Source organism: Pinus tabuliformis, chromosome 8 (assembly GCF_031772625.1).
Source record: "Pinus tabuliformis cultivar Carrire ecotype Pingquan chromosome 8, CPIR1, whole genome shotgun sequence".
Lineage (NCBI taxonomy): Eukaryota > Viridiplantae > Streptophyta > Pinopsida > Pinales > Pinaceae > Pinus > Pinus tabuliformis.
This window is the reverse complement of record NC_142294.1, coordinates 1,196,245,852-1,196,270,171: the sequence shown is the minus strand read 5'-3', so window position 1 is coordinate 1,196,270,171 and position 24,320 is coordinate 1,196,245,852. Positions and strand designations below refer to the sequence as shown.

The 24,320-nt window shown below is 38.4% G+C and overlaps 1 protein-coding gene across 7 annotated transcripts in view; it reads right to left on the bottom strand.

The window, feature by feature from the left end:
- Window positions 1-10,797: 10,797 nt before the first annotated feature.
- Window positions 10,798-24,320, bottom strand: part of LOC149239665 (glycerol-3-phosphate acyltransferase 9-like) — a 210,251-nt gene continuing 196,728 nt past the window's right edge. For 4 of the 7 annotated variants that reach the window (XM_089373474.1, XM_089373476.1, XM_089373473.1 and 1 more), the window contains exon 15: window positions 10,800-11,134. The gene's annotated coding sequence lies outside the window, so the exon portion shown is untranslated. Of the gene's footprint in view, window positions 11,135-11,993; window positions 12,146-24,320 lie in introns of all 7 variants that reach the window. The other 3 variants (XR_016246458.1, XR_016246456.1, XR_016246457.1) reach the window with 3 other exon arrangements.

Here is a 24,320-nt window from a genome sequence, read left to right as displayed (position 1 = left end):
ATATGTGATCGAGAAGCATCAAGTGGATGTTGTTGAGTTGGACTTTCCCCAAACTCTAGAGTCATAGTGTTGTGTCTTGTTAGGTTGTCTCTAGCCTATTTTGTCTTATATGGGTACATGTGGAAAATGTAATATTATTTGTAAATATGTTGTAAGTGAAATTCCAAGTGTCATTAGTGGAATGTGAAAATTCATCATGTTATGTAATGAGTTACTTGTAAAGAAGTTGAAGAGTCATGAGGGAAGTCAAAGAGTCACAAAGGGGAATGTCAAGGGTCACCCCACCCTTTGTTATAAATAGAACCTCATAACTCATAGAAGGGGCTTTTGGGAGCCAATATTTTGGCTAGGTTTAGGCTTAGAGAATACTTGAGAGTATTGTGAAGAGCCTTGGCTTCTCCATAGCATAGAGTGAGCATACTGCTTTGGCGGAATAGGTGTTATTGACTATAATGTTCCACTATTGGGGCTAGTGGTTATCAATGGTGTATGTGTGGATGGAGTTTTTATTTATAATAATTATATCAAAACCAACACACTTTCATGCATATGTTGTTAATGTAGTTGGAATATACTGGTTGCGTTGGAAATGTATGTTATTTAACTTACGCATATGATTATGAACTACTTTGTATGCATTTGTACAAATCCTATTGAATGTATGTTGTTGGATTAACTCATCACTTTAATTTGTGGACTGTTCTGCATTTTAGCTTGTGATGTCATTCCGCTCGTGTGTTCTTTTCAAGCTACGTACTATTACAGGCTTTTAAGGGACACACTTCCTTTTCCCCTCTGTGGGTTAGAACCTTCATACATCGCACTTGACTCTCTGCAGGGTCACACACTTGATCTCACCCAAACTTATCATACATTCCTTTGTGCGCTATCGCAGTCAAGGCATTACACTACCACCCACTGCTGGGACTCCTACTCCAAACAGTGTGAGGTCTAGTTGGGACTTCATATCAGGGAAATCCCCTGAATGTGAGCGGGTCTAGCACCTTCAATAAGTCACTATCAAAATAGGTTTCCTAAAAGGAATGATAATAAAAAAGGAAAGGGAAGCAACATGCCTTTGTACCAGATATTATAGAACCTTCATACAAGAGGAGGCCTAGGAAGAAGGATTTTGATAACGATGAATATTCTTTCCATTCTACTTTTACAGGTTCTATTGCAAGTCATGATGAAATTTGGTTGTTGGACAGTTCTTCCTCTAAGCACATGACTGGAAGTTGTGATAATCTCTCTGAATTGGTTAAAAAGAAGATAGCTCAAAGGGTTGAGCTTGGAGACAATGACAAGTACGAATTCAAGGGCATTGGTTCATCATCCTTCCAATTAGAATCATGAGGTAATGTCTCTATTAATAACATCTTATATGTTCCTGGTTTTAAGAAGAAATTTTTTTCCATTTCATCTCTTGAAGACAAAGGGTATAGAATTTCCTTCGTTGATGGTCAAGTTCTAGTATGGAAGAAAGACTCTTTTGAATCTACCAAGATCATTGGTGTACGAATAGGAGTCCTATATTGTCTCCTTGGATGCTTAATTCAAGCCTTGATACACACACATCTGATCTTTGTGAACTATGAAATCGAAGGTATGCTCATGTTCATTATAAATCTTTGACTAGAATGAAGGATTTTGTTAAAGGTGCACCTGAAATTTACATTGATCATGATGGAGTTTGCAGAGGATGTGCTCTTGGGAAAATTGTCAAAGGAATATTTACAAGCAGTGATAGTAAGTCCAAAGGAATCTTTGACTTTATACATTCTGATGTTTGTGTACATATGTCTAACAAATCCTTGGGTGGGCAGTTGTACTATGTCACTTACATTGATGATTACTCTCGTAAAACATGGATTTATTTCTTGAAATCCAAGGATGAAGTGTTTGAAAAGTTTCAAGACTTCAAGGCATAGGTTGAAAATGCTACAGGAAGAATGACCAAGAATTTAATATCTGACAATGGAGGAGGGTACATATCTAAGGAGCTAATTTCCTTCTGCAAGGATGTTAGAATTAAGAAGGAGATGGTAGTTCCCTATAATCCTCAACAAAATGGTGTTACCAAAAGAAAGAATATAACTATTATGGAAGATGCCAAATCCATGATTCATGATCAAGAGTTGCCTATGTTTCTATGGGAAGAAGTTGCAAAGACAATTTTTTATGTTTAAAATAGATGTCCACACCAAATCTTGGAATATAAGACTCCTGAAGAAGTCTTCACAGGTGAGAAGCCAAATGTGAACATTTGAGAAATTTTGGTTGTCTTGTTTATGTTCGCGTGCCTAAGGAGAAAAGGACAAAGTTGGAGCCTTCTGGGAAGAAAATAACTTTTGTTGGCTACAATGAAAATTCAAAATCTTTCACAGTTTATGTACCAAGACAATGATCAATTGAAACTTGCAGGGATGTCAGATTTGATGAGGATGCTTCTTTCTAGAGGTCCAAGGGATCACGCTTGGACTCTGATGATGAGATGTAGGTGGCTCCTAAGAATGTGGAATGGAAACCTAAAGAGCCTGAACTTATGGATCAAGATCTTCGTGAAGAGTTAGATGAACCACATGAATTTGTTGTTTCACTAAGAGTCATTGTACCTGAGATGTTAAGACTCCTCTTATAAATGGAGTCATTGAAGAATAAGTATATATTTAACAACCTCAAGGTTTTGATATTCATAATAGAGAGACACATGTTTGTAAATTGAAGAAATCCTTGTATGGGCTTAAGCATGCTCCTCATGCATAATACTCTCGTATTGATAGTTATTTGTTGAGCCTTGGTTTCAAAAAGAGCGATGTTGATCCAAATTTGTACTTCAAAGTTGTTGAAGGTGAGCCCTTGATTATGTTGTTGTATGTAGATGATATATTTCTGACAGGGGTTGAGAATCTCATTGTCCAATGTAAGAGGGAGATGATTTTTGAATTTGAGATGAAGAATCTTGGTCCTATGCATTACTATTTGGGATTCAAAATATGGAAAAGGCTTGGTGAAATCTTTGTTGGGAAAGGAAAGCACATCATTAAGATCCTTCAAAAATTTGGAATGATGGATTGCAAATCCATGGACACTCCTATGGTGGAAAATTTGAAGAAGATGCGATATTGTGATTCTGATATGGTTGATCCCTCTATGTATCATAAATTGATTGGTTCATTGAACTATCTAGTTAACACCAAACCTGATATTTGTTATGTTGTGAATGCATTGAGCCAATTTTTGGTTGAGCCTTGACATGTGCATTGGGTCGTGGAGAAAAATATATTGAGATATCTACATGGCACCATTAATTATAGTTTGAAATATGTTTCTAATGGAGAATGGAAGCTGCATGCTTTTACATATGTTGATTGGGATGGGTGCACTGAAGATAGAAAGAGCACTTCCGGTTTATGTTTTATCTTAGGCTCTGCTATGATATCATGGTCAAGTAAGAAGCATACTTCTATTGTCTTTAATACAAATGAAGCTAAGTATATCGCTTTCTGTGCAGTTGTTGTGAAGCAGTTTGGCTTCGAAATTTGTTTGATGGTTTGTTTGATTAGGTGCTAGAATCCACCATTGTATACTATGAAAATCAAAGTTGTGTAAATCTTTCTATGAATCCATTTTTTCATGACAGGTCAAAGCACATTGAGATCAAGTATCATTACATCTAAAATATTGTCCAGAGAGGAGTTGTGAGGCTCGAATACATCCCTACTAATGAGAAGGTTGCTAATGTTTTGGCAAAACCATTGTCCTGGATGAAGTTTGCTTATTTCAGAGAACAACTTCAAGTTGTTGAGAATCCCTCTCTTAGAGAAAGGGAGCATTGATTATATAACATCATGGGATTGAAAATCTTCCTTAGGCTTAGCTGAGAGACCATGGTTTATGGTCAGGAAGATTGCTCTGGTCACTCCCTTGGGTCATTGAGATTGAATGAGAAACCAATGTGTTTGGTGAGTTCGGTTTTGAGGCTTGGAGAGATCCCTTAAGTCAATTTGTTTGACTAAGAGACTAGTCAGTTTGGTCGGGGGCGTTGATTTCAAGTTCTCTTCCTTGAGTCTTTGTGTTTGATTGAGATATTGAGTGGACTTGGCCAGGAATATTTATTTTGTGTACCCTCTTGGGTCATTATGCTTGACTGAAAATCCATTTCATACGGTTGCATAGGTTGGCCTCCTTGATTGATCCCATAGTCAATTGAGTTTTGACCTTGATTCCATTGGGTTTTGACTTGTTGGGATGAGTTTGATGCTATGTATATTTCCTTATGATGAGACTTGTACATCTGACTTTGTGATCTCATCTCTTCCCTTGGTCATTACTGAGAGACCAATGGATTGGTCAGGGAGATTGATCTTCAAAGAGGGAATGAAAAGTATCTCCCTAACTAAGAGGGAGTGTTGGGAATTGGTAGCTTCATACAATATTTTTAAAAATTGAAGGAGAAATCATTTATATTCCAGTTGCCCAAGTTGGCATAAATATCACAAGTCGGCCCCACCACTTGAAGGGATTTGACCCTATGGTTAAAACCCACCCCTTGACTCACATTGGCATTCGATTGACCTCGTTTGGCATCACACCACTCATCCATTCAACCAATCAAAGGAGTTTTCTTCACACATACGAGGAGAAAGAAGAAGAATTATTTTTGTGTTGACCAACTCTCTTGACTTCTGTTGACCAACATTTACTTGGTTCGTTTTCTCTCTATTTGACCGAATTTTTTACTAAGGTTTGAAGGCTGAATTATTTTGTGGTTCGTTGACTTTGTTTTGACCAAAAATATGTCTTTGTTTTGGGCATGGAATGCAGGTCAACTATTGCACTTTGACCAAAGTTGATTGAGGAAATTGTAGGCCGAATTTTGGCCCTTTGACTAGAAGCCTTAGGGTGAAATTTGACCCTCTTGTGCAAACTTCAACTGTGAAAAAGCATTGACTTTTTCTCTTTCCTTTTACTGGTTTTGAATTGGAAATTATTAAGGTCAAGGTTGGAATTTTGACTAGAACATACTAATGTACTATTGATGAAGTAAACTCTCTCATAAGGAAAGATTATCGGGTTTTTCCCCTTATGCAGTTTTATCGCAAGAAATTTTGGTGTCTCTTGATTTATTGTTTTCTGTGATCTCTATTGCTCTATTGATGTTTATGGTTGAAATTTTCAAGTATAGATACTTAATGATTGGAATGCTCTAAAGAAGTGAAATTGTATCATTGGAATTAGTTATTGGTTTGAAAATTTCTCTAGTCTTGTTTGCTACTAGAAAATCAACACCAAACACCCACAAGATTTTTACTATCGTTGGTTTAGAGATATGTTGAGATCTAATAAATCTATTCTAAATTATTATCGATCTATATTTGGTTGTTTAAACACCAACAAAAAACATTATTGTTGCCAAATAACTTAACTGATACAACCTCCCGCTTCCCCTTTGAAGCATACGACCTCCACTAATCTCACTGCTAGTTGATCAATTGTGCAACCTTGAAATCAACCTCCCTCTTAGAGTGTAAGCTTTGATTCCACATTAGATTCCATTAACCCCAACAAATAGGCAAATTATTTCCTAGTAATTTACTTTTTGTTAATTAATTAAGTTGTAGCTTATTGAATAAAATGCATTGTTGGGATTTTAACTAATAAATAAAATAAATTCAGTGGAAGCAAATTAGACACCAATTTTCATACACGCACACAAGATATTTCTGCCCTTCAAAATATGTTGTTCACTAAATAATATCTTAGCATAAAAGGGCTTTCCCAATTTGGGAAATAAATTGTCGATTGAGGAAAATACAAATTACGACAAAACTTGAAATTTTTTTCTAGCTGAAGAAATACCTTACTGCACAGTCTATACATGTATGGCTTGCTTGTGGCCCTCCCTAATGGCCCTTGGCATGTGTGGCATCCTATGTGTTGTACAACTGCCGATGCATACATACAATCTAACCGTAGATTTTGCAATGTTATCCATGACCTTTTCTAGCTACCTGTAGTTGTATGGTAATCGTATGACCCTTATGTTGGTTTTTAGGCTATTGTATGGCCCAATTGAGTCTTCCCACCTTGCTTCTATTGCTTTCACTCTCCTCCTTTGGACTTGGTCTCTAAATGAAATCCCTTCTTCACCTTTGCTGAGATCGCCTTGAATCATTGCCTTTCTTGACTTAAACACTTAATGTATTTATGTGTTTTTATCCTTCACTTAGCCTTGCTTTTATAATCTTGAGTTATTGATTGAATGCATAACCCTACAGTTGAGATTAGATCTCACCGCACTTAATATCAAGGGTTAAGATTCATCTAATTATTAGTGTAAAAACCTTTGCATTTCATTATATTAAACTCTTTTTTTAATAAAAAGCACTTTGCTTTAATTAATCCCTTAATTAAAGTGAATTTGCTAAGGTTGAATGCTTTGGATGACTTCCACATGTGTAGAAACTTAGACCTATGTTGAAGCTCTTGTCTGATGCTACAATCATCAACACACTATGGTTTCGATAGTTTCTACCATATCTTTATCTACATTGAGTTTCCTTCTCTTATAAACTTGCCTCACAATTTGCTAGTGCATTACGCTTCTCACATCTCTAACACAAGATGATGAATTTATATAAGTGATCATCACCTCTAACATTATGTTCTTCACAATAGTAAACCCTAGCATCTAGCAAAAATAATTTCTTAAAGAATAATTAAGATGTCTTTCTCTTCTTCATCTTTTTCTCCTAGGGTTTCCTCATGAACCCTAGTATCTTGCTCCCTACATGAAAAGTGAAAATAATAGAGTACAATGACAATGATGATTGAATGAACTCTTTCCCTCTTCTGTTTATAGGAAAGGTAAGAAAGGCAGAAAGGCAGCCAACAATATAAAGTGGGCCTAAACCTCTACAAGCAACCTTCGGCTCATAACACTTTCTCTCTAGATAACACATGCTAAGCTCTAAAGTGAAGATGTCCATAAGAAAGGCTCTAAGGCATGAGCACTCCATGAGATATGTCTAATTCTCCTCCACAAGCCTCCAAAGCTCTAATGCTCTTCCAAAGCAATGTCCTCCTCTAGGTCCACCACACCTACATGACCACGTGCTCGATCCATGTGTCCTTAAGTCAAGTACAAGCCTTCATGTAAGCAACCAAGTTTTCCCATGACATCTAGGGCTCATTATATCCTCCAAGATGCCCAAGTCTCCTCCAAAGAAAAAGGTGTCCTCTAATCAAGTAACCAAACTCCATGAAGAAGTCATCAAGCTCCATAGATATCCAACAATCCAAGGAAAAATGTCATATGAACATCCAACAAGTTGTAACATTCACTGAGCAAGTAAACTCCATTATATCTATCCATCATAGAACAACCAAGGATCACCCATACAAGATGCACCCCACATCACATGGAGCACCTGCAAAGTAATCCCAAAAGCTAACAATTGGGAGGGTTATAATGCTAAAATCTACACTTCACTAAATATGTGTATCTTCTATCATTTACCTTGTAAGAGGATATGTAAGAGGCTAGACAAAATCTTGTTTGACCATCTCATATAATTACATTAGTCAATTGAAACATGGAAGGGCGAGGCATGAGAGACCCTTTATGCTTAACAAAGATAGTGGGAGCAAAGAGAAAATGGGACTTTTTCAATTCAAATCATCAACATTGGTAGAAATCGATTAATGGAGACTATTTTAATGGGAAAGGTTTGCTAATTTGATCATATTTAAATTTTTTGAATAGTGTAGGTTCTCAAATATGGAACCTTGTTCAAAATGCACAGGTGGAAAATTTGCCCTCCTTTTTACTAAAGCTAGAGAGGGTTATTGGGCCTGGCATTTTGTGAGATAAATAAAGGGGTATAGGGCTTGGACCCTTGCATCAAGAAGGAGATGTCGCCAATTTGGCTAGGCCTTTCTTTGATGTGAACGAAACAAGTTGGTCAAACTATCATATTTTTGAGACAATGGAAGATTATGTTGTAGGACCAAGATTTGTGCAAGTTGCAACAAACCTTGATCAAATTTTACAATTAGCTAAGTTTCAAAGATAAGGGGAAAATTGGCCTAGGTGAAAGGAATTCAATGGAAATAAAAACTAGCACTTTTCTCAACTAAGGAGTATCATATTGTCATATGAAGCCTTAAAAACATATCATCCTAGATACCAAGAAAATAGCAATGGATTTGGTGGAAACATGGTAGGCCAAAGGAAAATTCAATGAATTGCCACATTAGCCCATTAGGGATTTTACTACCAAGATGTTGTAACTCACTAGATGTATGCATAAAATCTACATCATTGTGGACTTGGATATTATGGTCTATATAGGTGGAGGTTTTACTATTTATGAGCTAGAGAGATGGAATCAAAAAGTATTCGATGGTCTATCTTTACATGACTTCATGGGCTACAAGATTTGGAAAGGAAGTAGGCATTAATGATACAATGTAAGGCAATAGGTGGTTGAATCTTCTTTCAACAAAAGGAATTCATTTAAGAAATATGAGACACTATTGCATTAGAAGTTGCTAACTGAATTAGATATGAGATATAAACACAATTTATGAATGGAATAAATGCTAACTTCTCTATGTACTATTTGTCTATAATTATACCCTTCCCTTTCACTAGTATTATCACATGAAATGGTGTTGACAAAAGAATAAAGGTATAAGTTAAGAACCAAGGATAAGGGAGTGAAATAATAGTATAATAGAGAATCACTATTGAAAAACATAACAAGGACATTGAATGCCAATACAAGATTACTATATTTAGAATTGGGCTATTGAAAGCGAGAACAAAAAATATTGCAAACCAAAATAGGTCTCCCTGGAATCAAAATGAGATTACCAAAAGAAAAAATAGGATTATTGATTACAAACCATTTTGGGGAGTCTTTGTAGCCCTTTGTAGTGATCTTAGTAGCATGCTAGGCTATAGCTGTGGAAATTTTACAAATTGGTTGCTCAATGCAAATTCAGATATTTAACCTCAACCTTGAGGTTTCCCAGATCTATTTCTTCTGAACTTTCAACTATAAGGTTGAATCTAAATAATTAAATTACAATAGAGAATACATCTCTTCTCTTCAATCCAAACAAGAAGGCAAACCAATAAAATAAATTACAATCAAGGGCACTTCAATGCAATGATGTTTCATCTCTTAGGACACACTTTCCAAGCTAATTATGGATCTAAAAATGACTTATTACAACAATGAATCTGGTCCTTTAGCTTCTATATGTTTGATAAATCACTAAACAAATTATGCTCATGTATGTAAAACCAACAAGCATTACAAACTCTAAAAACTACTCAATCATCATGATAACATAAGTTGAAATTCAAATATGCAAGGACATAGTTTGGATAGTTGGAACACTTCATAGAATAGGATGAAGTAAAAGTACCTACTATGATTTAATACAAATTGGTACAAGTCAAGTTCTCCAAACCCTAGCTTAGGCATCCACCAAAAATCACAAACCCTAGCCACTGACTCGTACCAAGAATCTCTCCCAGCTAAAGTTGATCACTCTACCAATGATCCACAAGAAACAACGACAAGTTCTCCTTGGCACCTTTGCTTGCATCACACATGTATACAAGATAGTCTTCCCCTATCTTCTCCACATCAAGTACTCCAAGTTGTATTAGTGTTCCAAATGCCATAAATCCCTAGTCTTGTCTCACAAGAACTACTAGATTAAGTGCTCTCTTTGCTCCAATGTTTATTCCAAACCCTAACATTCCTTGTCCTTTTAGGTAAAACCCCTAGTCTTCCCTTGAATTCCCTGAAGAACCCTAACACTCAAGACAAAGAGATAAAATATAAGTGAAAAAGCATTCAAAGAGACTTTTTTGTTATAGCTATCATATCTCTAACAAGTACATGATTATGAGTGAAAAATAATGAATATATATTATGGAAAAAAATTATCCTCCCTTTATTTATATGATAGGTGATGGAGGCCAACGGTAACAAGTCAACATATTCCACAACAAGCAAACTAACCAAACAATATATAAGCCCATATGTGAAGTTCTCCAATTGCAAGTGACACACATCCAGCTCCACGGTGAGTACATCCCATAAGCAAGGGTCCAAGGTGACTACATCCAATAAGCAAGGGTTCAAAGTAGAGTGCTCCATGAGATGTGTCTAATGCTCCCTATTAAGCCATATATACCTTCAGGTCCACCACACCTACATGATCATTCCTCGACCTAAGTGTCCTCAAGTCGAGTACAAGCCTCCATGCAAGAAACCAAATGTCTCCATGCCATTCAAGGCTCAATGTGCTCCTCTAGGATGCCCAATGCTCCTCTAGGGTGAGTTTTCCTCCCAAGCAAGCAACCAACTTCCATGTGCTACATAGGTCTCTAACCTTCTCAAGAGGTGTACCACATAAACATTAAGTAAAGTCATGCCAATCCAAGAGAAAATTATCTCCAATGTTTATGCCCATCAGAGTAAAACCAAGGATGCACCCTATATCACATGAAACACTCCAAAGCATGGTGTAAACATTTGTGAAATAACCTCGAAAGCTAGCACTAACTAGCTGAGGAAAAGCCCTCTATAATCTTGTTAATAATACTCTAGTTTTAAATGCAAGCCCTAATATGGAAACATATGTTATATTTCTTACATATCTCGTTCAGGTAAGATTAGATTATGTTACACAATGTAGTATGAACACATTTTGTATGTACTTTCATTTGCAAGAATGTAATCATTTTTCACTTTCACATAAAAAATATATTATATGCTAAAATAATAGGGGTGCTCATTCAAAATACTAACATATAGAGCTTGTTATGTTACATGTATATTTTCTTTAGTAAAGGTTTCCCAAAACTAAAAAGCTTAACTTCTTTTAAACCAACAATGTATAAACATATTATAATTTTACGCTAGAAAGAAGTGTAAATAACGTAAGAAGTAGCAAAACCTTCATAAACTAATGCCACTAATTAGAGTTAAAACCTTGTTCAAAATTGACCTAATATTACATGCAAATTATTTTTCTGCTTCAAAATCTGTAGACGCAACTGGGTTTTGTATGGCATAGTTGTATTGTTACCTATACTCTTCAACACCTACACATCATACTCAAATGTTAAAATTGAGACTTGATATAAGCGTTTCGTAAAGAAATAGATACATGAAAATTGCAAACCACTATAAATAACATGATCACCTAAAATCTAGTCTGATTTTGTGGAGACATCAAGAAATGACATTAGGAAATATCAAAATGCAACAAAAATCACAAGAAGATACACATGATTTAATACAACGTAAAATACTGCCTCAAAAGACAGTTTGACAAATAGAAACAAATTTCATTGATTGATCAAGATTAAAATATAATAGCAAGACAAAATTTTGTACGTATTATATCCCTAAACGTGAAAATTACAAGCTACAAATTACGAACCAAATATAATCAAAATAAAATATATAAATGAAAACATGAGTCTATCATAAGTTCTTTCAATGTTGAAACTTGATATTAAAGTTCCACCAAAGTATAGTTACCTTAATTGTTATCAGTAAGAGCACATCATTTTTAATATATGGTTCATTTGAAATGTGTGGAGCAAAGGTCTAAATATATGGTTCATTTGAAAAGTGTGGAACAAAGGTCTTTTATGCAGGCTCTTTTCATCTCAACATGGAACATCGAACATCAATGCTTTGTTCAAATTTCTTGAATATCTTTCCGCGTAACATGTGTGTTTTTAAGATAAATATGAAAAGAGTTTTCTCGTGACAGACCAAACTTTGTCTTCTCACATACTAAATAGTTTTTTTTTGTAATGTTAATGAAACCATCAATACTCTAATTCTTCTAATAAGGTAAACAAAGTACTTCTAGAAACAATGGCGTAGCAAGTGACTACAAGTAAAATGTATCTGCATTATTGGAATCAATAATGGAATAGCATGTCTCACTCTTCCACGTACCCAATCCAGTGCTATTGGCCGAGACCATGTTGTTAGCTGCTTCGATTTTTCTATGAACTCCTTTGCCTTGAATGCTAGGGGCGGTCTTTATTTCACTGCGAGAAATATTTTGATGTCTTTGAGGATGGTTTCATAAGGTCCTATTAATCCAAGCTACACTCTAGATGTTATTCTCAGACATATCATTAGGGACCATTAACTCGACAGAACTCCAAATTCTATTTCTGGTGTTAATGAGAAGAAAGTATTCATTTCCCTTGCTTTTTTTCGTTAGATTTGTCCTATTACAACAACTATTTTCCTTTATCTTGCCTCTTGTTTTATATATTCAATATATCTATTCTATTTTGTAGTACTTTTGGGTAAGAGTGCTTTATAAATCCTTTGTTCTTAGTGCTCGCTTGAGTAATTGGAATAACATTCGCATGTCATGGCTATGCGTCTTGGCTATCCATGGACATTGATATAACTTCATTATTTCCTTAATAATATATTGGACAATATATATTGATATAAGGGGATAAAGAATATACGGAAAAAAATTCTGGCAAGCAGTTGAACCATTTTAGCAAAAGGGGATAAAGAATATAAAGGGAAAAAAATCTGGCAAGCATGTTTAACAAAAATCTAGCAAGCAGTGCCCCTGATCGGGGTGAAAATGGCGGCGAGGAGATCAATTAATATGGCGAGAGCGAAAAATAATGACAGGTCATATGGGATATGGGTAATCATGACGGCAAGCAGGAAGATCTGCAGAGAGGATATAATTCCAAGGCAAGGCAGAGATGAAGTAAAGAAAGGCAGAAGAGGTGGTAGAAATGCTGCAGCGATGGGACGTGGGCAAGATGGTACAGAAGACAGATGTGGAAAAGTGGGAAATGATGGAAATAACAGGCGGCAGCGGGAGGTGGTGAAGAGGAATGAGGAGGAGCGGCAAAGGAAAAATCATAAAGGAGAGAAGAGGTGCGAAGGAGAGAATGGGATCACAGCAATTATAGTGAGAGCGCAAGGAGGCAGGGTGGCGAAGACCATAGCAGAGCTTAAGATAAAACAGCAGAAAGGTCGACTGCATACCACGAAGAGGAAGAGACGAATGGCAATGGTGAGAAGAACGAGAAAGGAAGTGGCTGAAGAGAGCAGAGACGGAAAGGGACTGGGGAAGAAAGGGAAAAAGATGGAGTCGTGGGAAGCCATGGATCAATACCAGATAGGCATGGAAGAGACGGAAGACAAAGAGGAAATGTATAACTCTGAACAGGACGATCGGGAGCAGCCAGGGAAGAGTGTATTGGAGACAGAGGGGACCCCTAAGGTTGAAATTCAGGAAGAAAGAAAGTATGGAGTAAGGAGGGACAGAGGGCGAAGAGCGGGAGGCGACTAGGGCGACACCTCTGGAATGAAAGATCAGGGTGACAAAATAAAGGAGGATAACAGAGGAAGAACGGGAAGAGGAAGGACCCGTGGCGGTAGAGGGAGAGGAAGACCGGCCGGACAATGGGAGAACAGTGAGCAAGCCACGGTGGGGAAAAGGAGGTATAGGAAAACTTTAAAGAAAAGGGTCCAGTACGCAGAACGAGCCTACAGCGAAAACACAGATGAGGATATCCGGAGAATAATTCAGAGAATGGAGGAGGAAGCCACACAGGGTCAGTCGGGTTCAGAAATGGAGCACTGAGAATACTTGCTGCCGGATCCGGGAAACACCAGAGGGCGCATGACACTGTACAAACATGCATTACATGTTTATTGGGTTATGAAGAGACTGTTGGCAAAAGCAATGGCGCAGGTGGCCATGGAGATGGCGGCACTGGCTCAGGGAATTCCTAACATGAAAAAAAAGATACAAAACATGCAGGTAACCCTCATAATGCAGGACAACAAACTGGAAGAGATCAAGCAGCTAATAAGGGAGACCAACTCTGGAATAAAGAAAGAAGGAGACCAGCAGGAGGCCATGGCAGACTGATACATGGAGATAAGTAGAAAAAATTTTAGTTTTTGAATGTAGAATGAGAGCTCCTAGATTTTGGACACTGTTCATAATGCAAATAAAAACTAGTAGTAATCTGTTTAAATGTCTAGTATACTTAGCTTGGACAAGGAGACTCAGCATTTTTTGTTTTTGGATGGTTGTTAAAAACTTTATATGGCCAACAGACCCGGTTTCCCCATTGGGGCGGGTTGAGGCCACCATGTGTATGTAGAGGTTTCAACTCGATTTAATGAATATGAATGGTTACTCCTTAGCTTACAAAAAAAAAAATCTGGCAAGCAGTGGAACCATTTTAGCAAAAGGGTATAGTTTTTTGAGTTGTTTTTAGTGAGATTTTTTAGAAGTTTTTCTGGTGGGTTTTTCCGGTCTAATTTCTCTAAAATCCGGCTGGAATATATTGAAATCACAAGTTTGATGGGAAATCCCTGCACAATTGAAGTGCCCTAAGGGGTTTTCAGGGAGCTGAATCCATATATACAGTCAAAAACCCAACTTAAATAACACAAATCAAGATTTCACCTCAAATTTTTCTGCCGGATTCCGGCACCGGAAAGTCCAAAATTCAGTTTCTTGGCATTGTTTTTCAGTGAGGGGACTGTTAGAAGGTTGACTCAGCTCATCATTAATAATAAAAAATGGAGTCAGCTCATCATTGAATAATAAGAAGATTGAATTGCAAAAAAGAAAAAAGCTAGTGATCCCATAAACTATTTCTAATCTAGTAAATGTGAAAATTTTATTTCATTTTTCATTTCATTAAGCTGATGGAACATTACTTTCGCGTTAGCAAAACAAAGCGATCGTGGGAAGACTAGGTAGCTAAAATACGTTCAACTTATTCGCTGGATATCCTACACATCAAAAAGCTAGAAACAAGACAAAGGGAATGGCCCAGATTCCCAATGACGTTATTCGAGAAATTTATAACTGTGGGATTTATGTAGGGATTCAAAGCATGATTGAAACCTGCAACATATTTCTATCCTCAAATCACCACCCTCAAATCAAGGGAAGGATAGGGAGGTTAGATTCATTAATGGATTAAATTAGTAGAAAGTTTATATCTGGAGTGGGAGATCACAAGTAGTTGATGAAGTAGCTCAGATGGCAATGAGAAATACGTTAGAAAACAGCACTTTTTTTTTTTAAATAGTAATGTTGAAAGAATAATTGAGAAACTCAAGGAAGAATCCACCAAAACAGAGACAGAACACAAGACAACGTACGGAAGCCACAGATAAATTAAGATGGACATGATAGCAACACGCTGCCAATATTTTAACAGAGACAGAACACAAGACAACGTACGGAAGCCACAGATAAATTAAGATGGACATGATAGCAACACGCTGCCAATATTTTATTGGACCTGCTGTGGTAAATAATGCAACAGCTTCTGTCCTAAAAATAAGAACATTGTGGACCTGTTCAGGTGTCCAAAGGATATCTTACCTAGCTTATGAGCTGAAAAGGATTCATAAGATGTTCAAGTTTTACTTTGGAAGGGATTCAATGTCTGTCCAACTTAACTCTATAAAGCCCTACATCCTTGACTCCAAAGATAATGCCGATTGGAAAAATCTCATTATTAAGTCAGATAGTGAACTTACTGTCGAACAAAAAAATACTATAGGATAAAGTTGGGATGTAATATCCCTTTTTAATTTATTTAAAAATTAATAGGGCATTTTCTTCAGAAAATTATGCCAAGCATTTCTATTCTGAAAAGCACCATAAAATGTCCACAATTTTATACAATAGATATTGCCAGGAAATTAATAAAATTTGCAATATAAAAGCCGGAAGTTAAATGAGTTGCTGCAACTCTGGCAATATTTTATTAATGAAAATTTCAGGAGGAAATTTACATAAATCTTTAAAGCAAAACCTACAGAATTGACCCATAAATTACTTGCACCTGATCTCCTTGACAACTCACCCCCCTGAAGCACCACAAATTTGTTCTCAGCAAATATGCAATTCGGCCTCCACCCAGTTGTAAATCAATTTGCTGTTGCTCAAAGATTTCAGCCCTTTCTTTGACAATTTGACCTCTGGATGGATTTGACTCAATTTTTTTGCAAAGATCACAATGGTTAGCTAAGGTGGCTTTGCAACCATTGAAACCCACGGCCACCAACTACGTTGTATATGTCAACCTCAAAATTGAGAATTCTATAAGAGTTTCCCCTCACACGGTAAGCTATGAGATCTCCAATATCAATTTATCAAATATCCAATCATCTTCCTGAATGAACTCTCACCTTTCTTTTTATAATTTTCCCATCCAAATACCATGGGTCACTTTTTAAATAATAAGTGACTTTATAAGTTTTATTTCTTATTAATTCAAATGTCACTTCCCCTTTTTAATGATTATTCACTATCACCTTTGAGATGACATTAAATAGTTAAATTAATTTTCCCCTTTCTTTTGTTCTCGAAAAGGAACATTACAGTCCTCCCTTCATGAGATTGCTTGCCCTCAAGCAATCCAGATTCTGCACTCCTGGGTCCCAAAATAGCCTAGAGAACCTCTGCTGCATATGACCAATAATCTATATATCAATACCAGGATCCCAAATATATCTGTAAAATGCTCCCGCATATGACTGTTGGACCACATTAACACGATTGAACCCAGTCAACAGTATTTGCAATAGCCTGCCATTTTTCTTCTCTCTTACCCCATGGTGAAGGAATGACATACTTAGATCTTGAATATATTAAACTGCCTTTCCAATACCTCATTTTGTCTCAAATTCTTCTAGCTATTTGTTGATTTTGTTTTTTTCATTTCTAACCTGAAACACTTCTGTATAGAGAGCAGACAGTAAAGTAGAAGTTGTTTCCTTTTCCTTGTTCCTTCTATCCATGGCTAATTTGACCAAATTCTTAACCAAACTGCAAGGAAGGTGGAGTGTATCAACATATTTTGAAAAACAACCCAGCTGGAGGTTTTGACAAAGAAAGCAACATAATCTTCATTATTAAGACTATTATTGATGCATGACCCCAAAGTAAAATTGTTGAATGTCTATTTGACTTTGTGTTGTCGCTACTACAACACCCTCCAAAATTTTTCTATATTCGAATTTTGGAGCCTACCCTTTGTCACGTGAAGTGTCGTTCTATGTGTTATGCATGTTTCAAGTGTCCATGTTCCTTCGTAAGTGTCGTCAGATCATCAAGACTAACAATAATGTGCTTTGAAGTCATACTACATTTTCTAGTCACAAAACGACACTTTTGGTCACAACTACACATGCTTGGTTCGTTATACTTGGTGAGTGTTTGTGAACTGGAGTTTTGATGTATACTTCTTAGTCTTGGGTCCTGTCTAAGTTTCACTGATGAGTTGAGATGTGTTGCATTTGATTTTGCTTCTAACTTAGTGTGTTTTTCCATGTGTTATCCCTCCAGACTTTGACAATTTTTTGACTTTACAAGCCTGCTCTCTAGGCCATGAGGAGCACACAGCGCACTCCCAAGGCTTAGTGGGGACCCTCCTTGTTAGTTGCTTCTACGCCATGTGAGTAGGAGGCTTCTCTCCAGCTCACAACGCATTCCTAGTCCACAAACCCTCCTTGTTGCTTGTTTCTACACCCTGCGCCAAGCCTAGCCTTTGTCTCCTAGTTGAGCGCATTGCACACTCTCAGTGGGTAGTGAAGCCCTCCCTTGTGCTTTGTTTTTGTGCCCTGCGCCCTCCCTGTGGCCCTAGCTCTCCGTTCCCAACGCACAACACATCCTTAGTGAACAGTCACGCTGCTTGTCCCTTGTTGTTGCGCCCTGCGCCCTCCATTAATCATCCTCCTCCTCCTCCTCCAAAGCTGTGCACAACACACTCTAAGTGATCAGTGAAGCCCCTCCTTGCCTCTTGCAAGTGCGCTCTATGCCCAAAAAGCTTCTCTCTCTCCCCTTGGCACACTTTTGATCCACAGACAAAAAATTCGTATGAAGCATGATAGAGTAGGAGATTTTTGGGCTAATGTTTGCTTTCCATGAGTGATCTATATTTGCAAGTGTTCAATGAAGCATGCAAAAGATGTGTGAGGAGATCTATCAAGAAAGGTTTCCCAAGGAAGCATCTTGAAGACAAAAGGCACAAAAGTACCATGTTGCAGCATTTGAAAGAACGATGGCTTCCAATGATCAAAGTGACTCATGAAGACTCCAAGATCTCTCAAGTCCCTTTGGAGGGTAGATGGAAACAACAATGCAAGGTCTATTACAAGTATTGAAGACATAGAGGCAGTGTCGTCACCTCTCGAATAAATTTATTTACAAGTCACCATGGTTCCAAGTCATCAATAGTCTATGACTTGTGGTGTTGTCGTCACATGATGATGATCCAGATTTAAACAGGAACGCAACAAATTACAGAGATAACCATAAACACAGATATGCAACGGAAATAGTACTTCATTTCATTAATGTAAAATACGGAAATATGCTTACAAACAGTAATGGAAATAAACAAGTTAGGGCGATGGTAGCTTATCTCTGAGAAGAGATGTGGTGGCTACATGCCTCTGAACTGTTAAAAACTGTGTTACAATGAGGCTCGAAGTCCTATTTATTGTTGAGAAACAATGGAAAACCTTTCACATCCCGAAACCTAACCCTAGAAGATGAAACGCCAAATTGTGGGCCCCGTTTGGATAAATTGGTACATCAATTTCCCGGGGTCGTAACTTTGGCATACGATCTCCGTTTGACGCGTACAATAGCTCGTTAGAAAGATCTATCCGAGCACTACCACTTTGGGAGGCAACATGGGTCTGTGGACCCATGTTGCCCTAGATTTCCCAAAAAACGTCGTTTAGGGCCTCAAAACGGCTCCAGAAGTTCAAGACCCGAAAAGCTGCTAAAAATAGTAAACTGTGCTACAATTTAGGAAACTGAAAAAGCTGAAAGAGACAGTTGTGGGGGTCCAAATGGGATAGGTGGGTGGCCACCAACATCCACCTGGATCATTCCTCCCCCCTTAGGAAGCAATGGTCCCCATTGCATTGAGTTCCTCCCTGAGATGAGGAAGCTTCTGTTGAGCTGGGTCTCTGGTGAGTTGTTCTGCAATCTCTGATGTGTCCAGAAATGGTGGGAAGCATGGTTGACGACGGTCCACATTGAACACTCGGTGCAAGTCAAGGAATGGAGGAATGCTGTGCTTCAAAGCATTGTTGCCCGTAGCCTTGGTACTAGTGTAAGGACCATGTCGGAGTGGTCTGAGTTTCTGATGGGTTCTGGTAGGGCGTTCTCTCTGCAGATGTAACCAAACTTTGTTGCCCACCTGAAACTTGTGTGGTACCCCTGTGGGTGAGGAGAAGTTGTTCTTGTGTTCTGTCATGACTGTATCCCTTTGCTGTTGCTGCTGCGTGGAGGAACTCTTTGCGGGTGTCATGGATGTAGCAACGATCTTCCCCTTACTTTTGAAGCGAACCAGACAGAAAATAACTTGCCTAGTCTGTGAGATGAGCTTGTTGCCTTTCTTAGCAGCGATCAAAGAAGTGGCAGTAGGTGGGGATACCTCCGGTATCCTATATAATGAATTATTTAAAGAAATAATGACAGCGCGAGGCCCTGACTCATACACAGCATGTCGCCTCCACAAGTATGGCTGGCCTAATAGTACATCACAAACATCCAGAGGTGTAACATCACACAATACCTCGTCTATGAAGGGCTTGATGCTATAGGGAAGGTGGCACTGCTGGCGAACTTTGAGATCTCGTCCTTCATGAAGCCACCCGATACTGTACAGTTGCGAGTGTGGTGTAGTCGGTAGGCCCAACTGCTTCACGACCTCTGCTGAAATAAGGTTCTTTTGGCTGCCACTGTCGACAATGAATTAGAGTGGCGAACCCTTCACCCACATCTGTGAGTGGAAAAGACGCTCCCCCTCCTCTGGGTCTTCAGGCTCATTCTTCTAGATCTTGGCAGTGGCAACAGTGGTGCAGGGATCCGCATCAATGATCTGCTTCCCTTTGCCATTCCCCTTGTCAGGTCCGGCTCAGGGTCGGAACATGCATCTGATTCAGAAGCCTTCAACTCGGCCACCAGCGACTGCTTGGTCCGGCACTCACTTGTGTTATGAGTGGGACTCTTGTGGAACTCACACCACTTTCCTGTGTCCTTCTTCGGCTTCGTGGTGTTGTTCTTTTCTTGCGGCGTTGACGGGTTGTCTTGGGTCACCCCGCCTTGGCTTTATCCTTTAGGCTTCGGATTTGCAGATCCAAAGTATCGCTTCTTCTGTTTGAACTTTTGCTCGATTTTGATAGCGTATCGATACGTCGTGCCGAGCGAGGAGATGTTCAGGAACTCCATCTCTTCCTGGATGTATCTGTGTAGGCAGCTGCGGTATTTGAGTACCAGATGCAGCTCAGAATATTTGATACCCAACTATGTGCGAAGGGTATGAAAAATGTTTGTGAACTCTGGCACATCTTCGTCCCCTCCCTGCCGCAGTGTGGTCCATTTGATGTATTTGTCCTCATAGCTTTTGACAGGGTAGTACTGCTCCTTGACGGCATCCCGGAAGTCATTCCAAGTGGGTGCGGCTGAAAACAGTGAGCTTGTACTTTCATCCTTCTGCTCACAGTAGGTTTCCCACCAGTCCTTCACGTGGGGGGCTGCTTTGAGAAGAGCGAAAACAATCTTTTCCCGACTCGAAAATTCATGAACAGAAAAATAACCCTCTAGCAGATTTAACCATTTATCTACGGCATTTGCGTCTATCTGACCCTCGAATATGGGGATTTCAAAATTAACTTGTACCTTAAAGGGCGTGGCGTTTCCAGAGTAGCTGCTGGAAGCCGATGCGTCACTTTTGGGTAGCCGCTGAAGGATCTGGGCAAAGCTGTCCATCATCGCGTTCCGTTGTCGCTCGAGGGCTTCTTCGAGCAAGATTTTGATAGGATCTCTTGCCCCCTCGTCTTTCTTCTCATCCGCCATGGCAAGCCATCGGGATTTGCGAGGCTGGTCTTGCAAAGGTTCGACCAGTTCAAGCCCTAACTCCTTATATCCCGACCTCGTTGGGGACATGCAAAGAAAAACAGAGAAAAAGCAGACCGCTCTGATACCACTAATCCGGATTTAAACAGGAACGCAACAAAATACAGAGATAACCATAAACACAGATATGCAGCGGAAATAATACTTCATTTCATTAATGTAAAATAAGGAAATATGCTTACAAACAGTAATGGAAATAAACCAGCTAGGGCGATGGTAGCTTATCTCTGAGAAGAGATGTGGTGGCTACATGCCTCTGAACTGTTAAAAAATGTGTTACAATGAGGCTCGAAGGCCTATTTATTGTTGAGAAACAATGGAAAACCTTTCACATCCTGAAACCTAACCCTAGAAGATGAAACGCCAAATTGTCGGCCCCATTTGGGTAAATTGGTACATCAATTTCCCGGGGTCGTAACTTTGGCATACGATCTCTGTTTGATGCGTACAATAACTCGTTAGAAAGATCTATCCGAGCACTACCACTTTGGGAGGCAACATGGGTCCATGGACCGATGTTGCCCCAGATTTCCCAAAAAGCGTCGTTTAGGGCCTCAAAATGGCTCCGGAAGTTCAGGACCCAAAAAGCTACTAAAAATAGTAAACTGTGCTACAATTTAGGAAACTGAAAAAGCTGAAAGAGACAATTGTGGGGGTCCAAATGGGATAGGTGGGTGGCCACCAACATCCACCTGGATCAGATGATGTGGAAAATGATGATGTAATTTTGGAAAATTTTGTAAACATGTTATGTGGAAGTCCAAGAGTCACATGGAGAATTCCAAAAGTCATATAGAAGTTCAAAAGTCATGTAGAAGTCCAAAGGTCACATTAGAAGTCTAAGAGTCAAGAGGAAGTTCAAGAGTCATGAGGATATGAAAGGTCATTCCTCTTATTATAAAAGAGGCCTCATTACTCAAAGAAAGGACTTTTCACCTTGGCTTCTCCAACTAGGCATTAGAGAGGAAGATAGTTCTTTTGGAGAGCAAGTAGTGGCTCAACGCTCCACTATTGGAGCTAGTGGTGTTTCATTGTATCAATGTATCTTGGAACTTTCACTTAATATTTAAATCTCATTGAGCAACACATTTTCATGCGTATATCGTGAATGTTTTAAGACTAATCTTTGGATGTTTGTGGTATATGTTGGCATTCATATGTACTAAAGAAATTGAACTATTTCATTGGCTTTGGTGCTCATCTTATTGAATATGTGTTGTACCTGCTTTAATGATTGTTACATCTATGTGAACTATTTCGCTTGATGGTTAACGATTCTTTCATACGTATGTGCATGTCTTTATTAGAATAATACTATTAATTTTCTCCTAAAGACTCACTTTTGTTTCCTTCCAGTGAAAGAACCTTGATACATTTGCAATTGAACACTTCACAAGGCATACTTACTTGCTCATTCAAAAGTACATGTGCATTGCTCTCTTATGCTAACTACTACAGCCAAGGAAAATCTTTAAGTACATGGCAGCCAGGCCACATTTCCGGATGGGGCTCCTATACCAAATGATGTGAGGTCTAATTGGGACTTCATATCGAGGAGACCCCCTGTATGTTGGCGGGATCTAGCACCGTCAACATTATGGCGCTAGAAGGAGGGAAACCTTTATATGGTTGACAATTCACCACATCCCAACAACCAACCATCTGTGCAAGGCAATAACATTCTGAGTTTAACTCCAACTCATGTTCCTGAGATAGGGGAGTGCTCTCATCAAATTCTGGAACAAGGTTTTTAAGTCACTTACGATCAACTCCAGACAATCCGGCCTATTACTCATCAATTCGCAAGAGCTCTTGGTTTACTTCCTATCGTTGTTATTCTACCTCATAAGTCGATAAAGAAAGAAACAACTCACAATGGTGTATTGGTTTCTTTGGTGGAATATTTGGTTATTGCAACCCTTGAAGAGTTAGCTGATTCTTCTGAAAGAAAAAATCAACAAGGGGAACTTCCACCTATTGAGGAAGATTTGGATGGTGAAGGGGAGGATTTTCAATTTTCTAACGAAGAACAACCGAGACAAGGAGAATACCCTGATTATAACGAGGATTTGAACAGCGAGGGAGAACACTCTTCAGATTCATAAGGAGAAGAAGAGGAGGAAGAAGATATGGTTGATGAATAGTTGGATTGGATGGCCCAAGGGTCGCTTGCTCTTCCGAGAAATCTTCATTGTAGGCCTAAACATCCAGGAAAGCTATTTTCGAAGCACAATCCTGATAAGAAGACGAAAGTTGAAGACCATATTGATGACTTCTACATGCATTTGCAAATGGTTGAGGTACGTTTTAATGATGTTGCTTGTAGACTTTTTCCATACACTCTAGAAGGTAAAGCATCTGTGTGGTACCACAGTCTTCCATCGAATTCAACCCATAGTTGGAGGGAGTTTAAGAAGTTATTCTTCGATAAATTTGTTGATGACAAGACTCCCACCATGTTGCTAAAAGAGGTTGGGAATCTTAAGATGGGGGGCAAGGAAAAAGTAAAGGATTTCAATCAAAAGTTTACTCGTTATCCACATAAGTTCAACAACACAGTTCTATCACAAAAGATTATTATACAACTTCCTTGCCTACAAATATTTTTGTGTTCGTTAAAAGAGCTACAAAGGATATATTGGCTTTGAACTTTGCAGAAGCGATTGTTGTTGAAAAGGACTTGCAGTTTATTGGAACCATTGATGATTGTGAAGATTCTAAGGACTCCAAAGACACTGGTAAGAAAACTAAAGCCTCTTTTACTAAGGCTAAATAAAAGGATTCAATTGATAAGGAAAGTTTGGCCAAGTCTTTGAAGTTACTCACTAATGAAGTATTGGAAATAAAGAGAAGGTCAAGTGAGGCATCTACCAGCACTAAGTCTTTAAGCCGCCTTTCTTTAAGAAGAACAACAATAACCAATCGGCTAGGTCCGCTCAGAGCTCAAACTTGGTGTTCAATGTTAAAATTTTGGGCATGGATAATTATTGCACTTTCCATCAGGAGAAGCATTCAGAGAAGACATGTCCCCAATGGAACCATAACATGAATGCTATGATGATTAATTTCATAGGTGCCTTGTTAGTAGATTAGTATTTTGAGCAGACAGAAGAAACAAATGAATCTACTGTGACTGAGGAAAATTCAAGTGTTGGACATGCAGTTAATACATTTGATGTCATATTTAACGTTGATAAACAAAGTGCTGATGAACCACTAGTGAGTGAGGCTCCTCCTCAACAAAAAACTGATCGATATAATTTGAGGAGCAAAGGACCTATTTCTAAGCAAGAGTTTAAAAATAAATTATT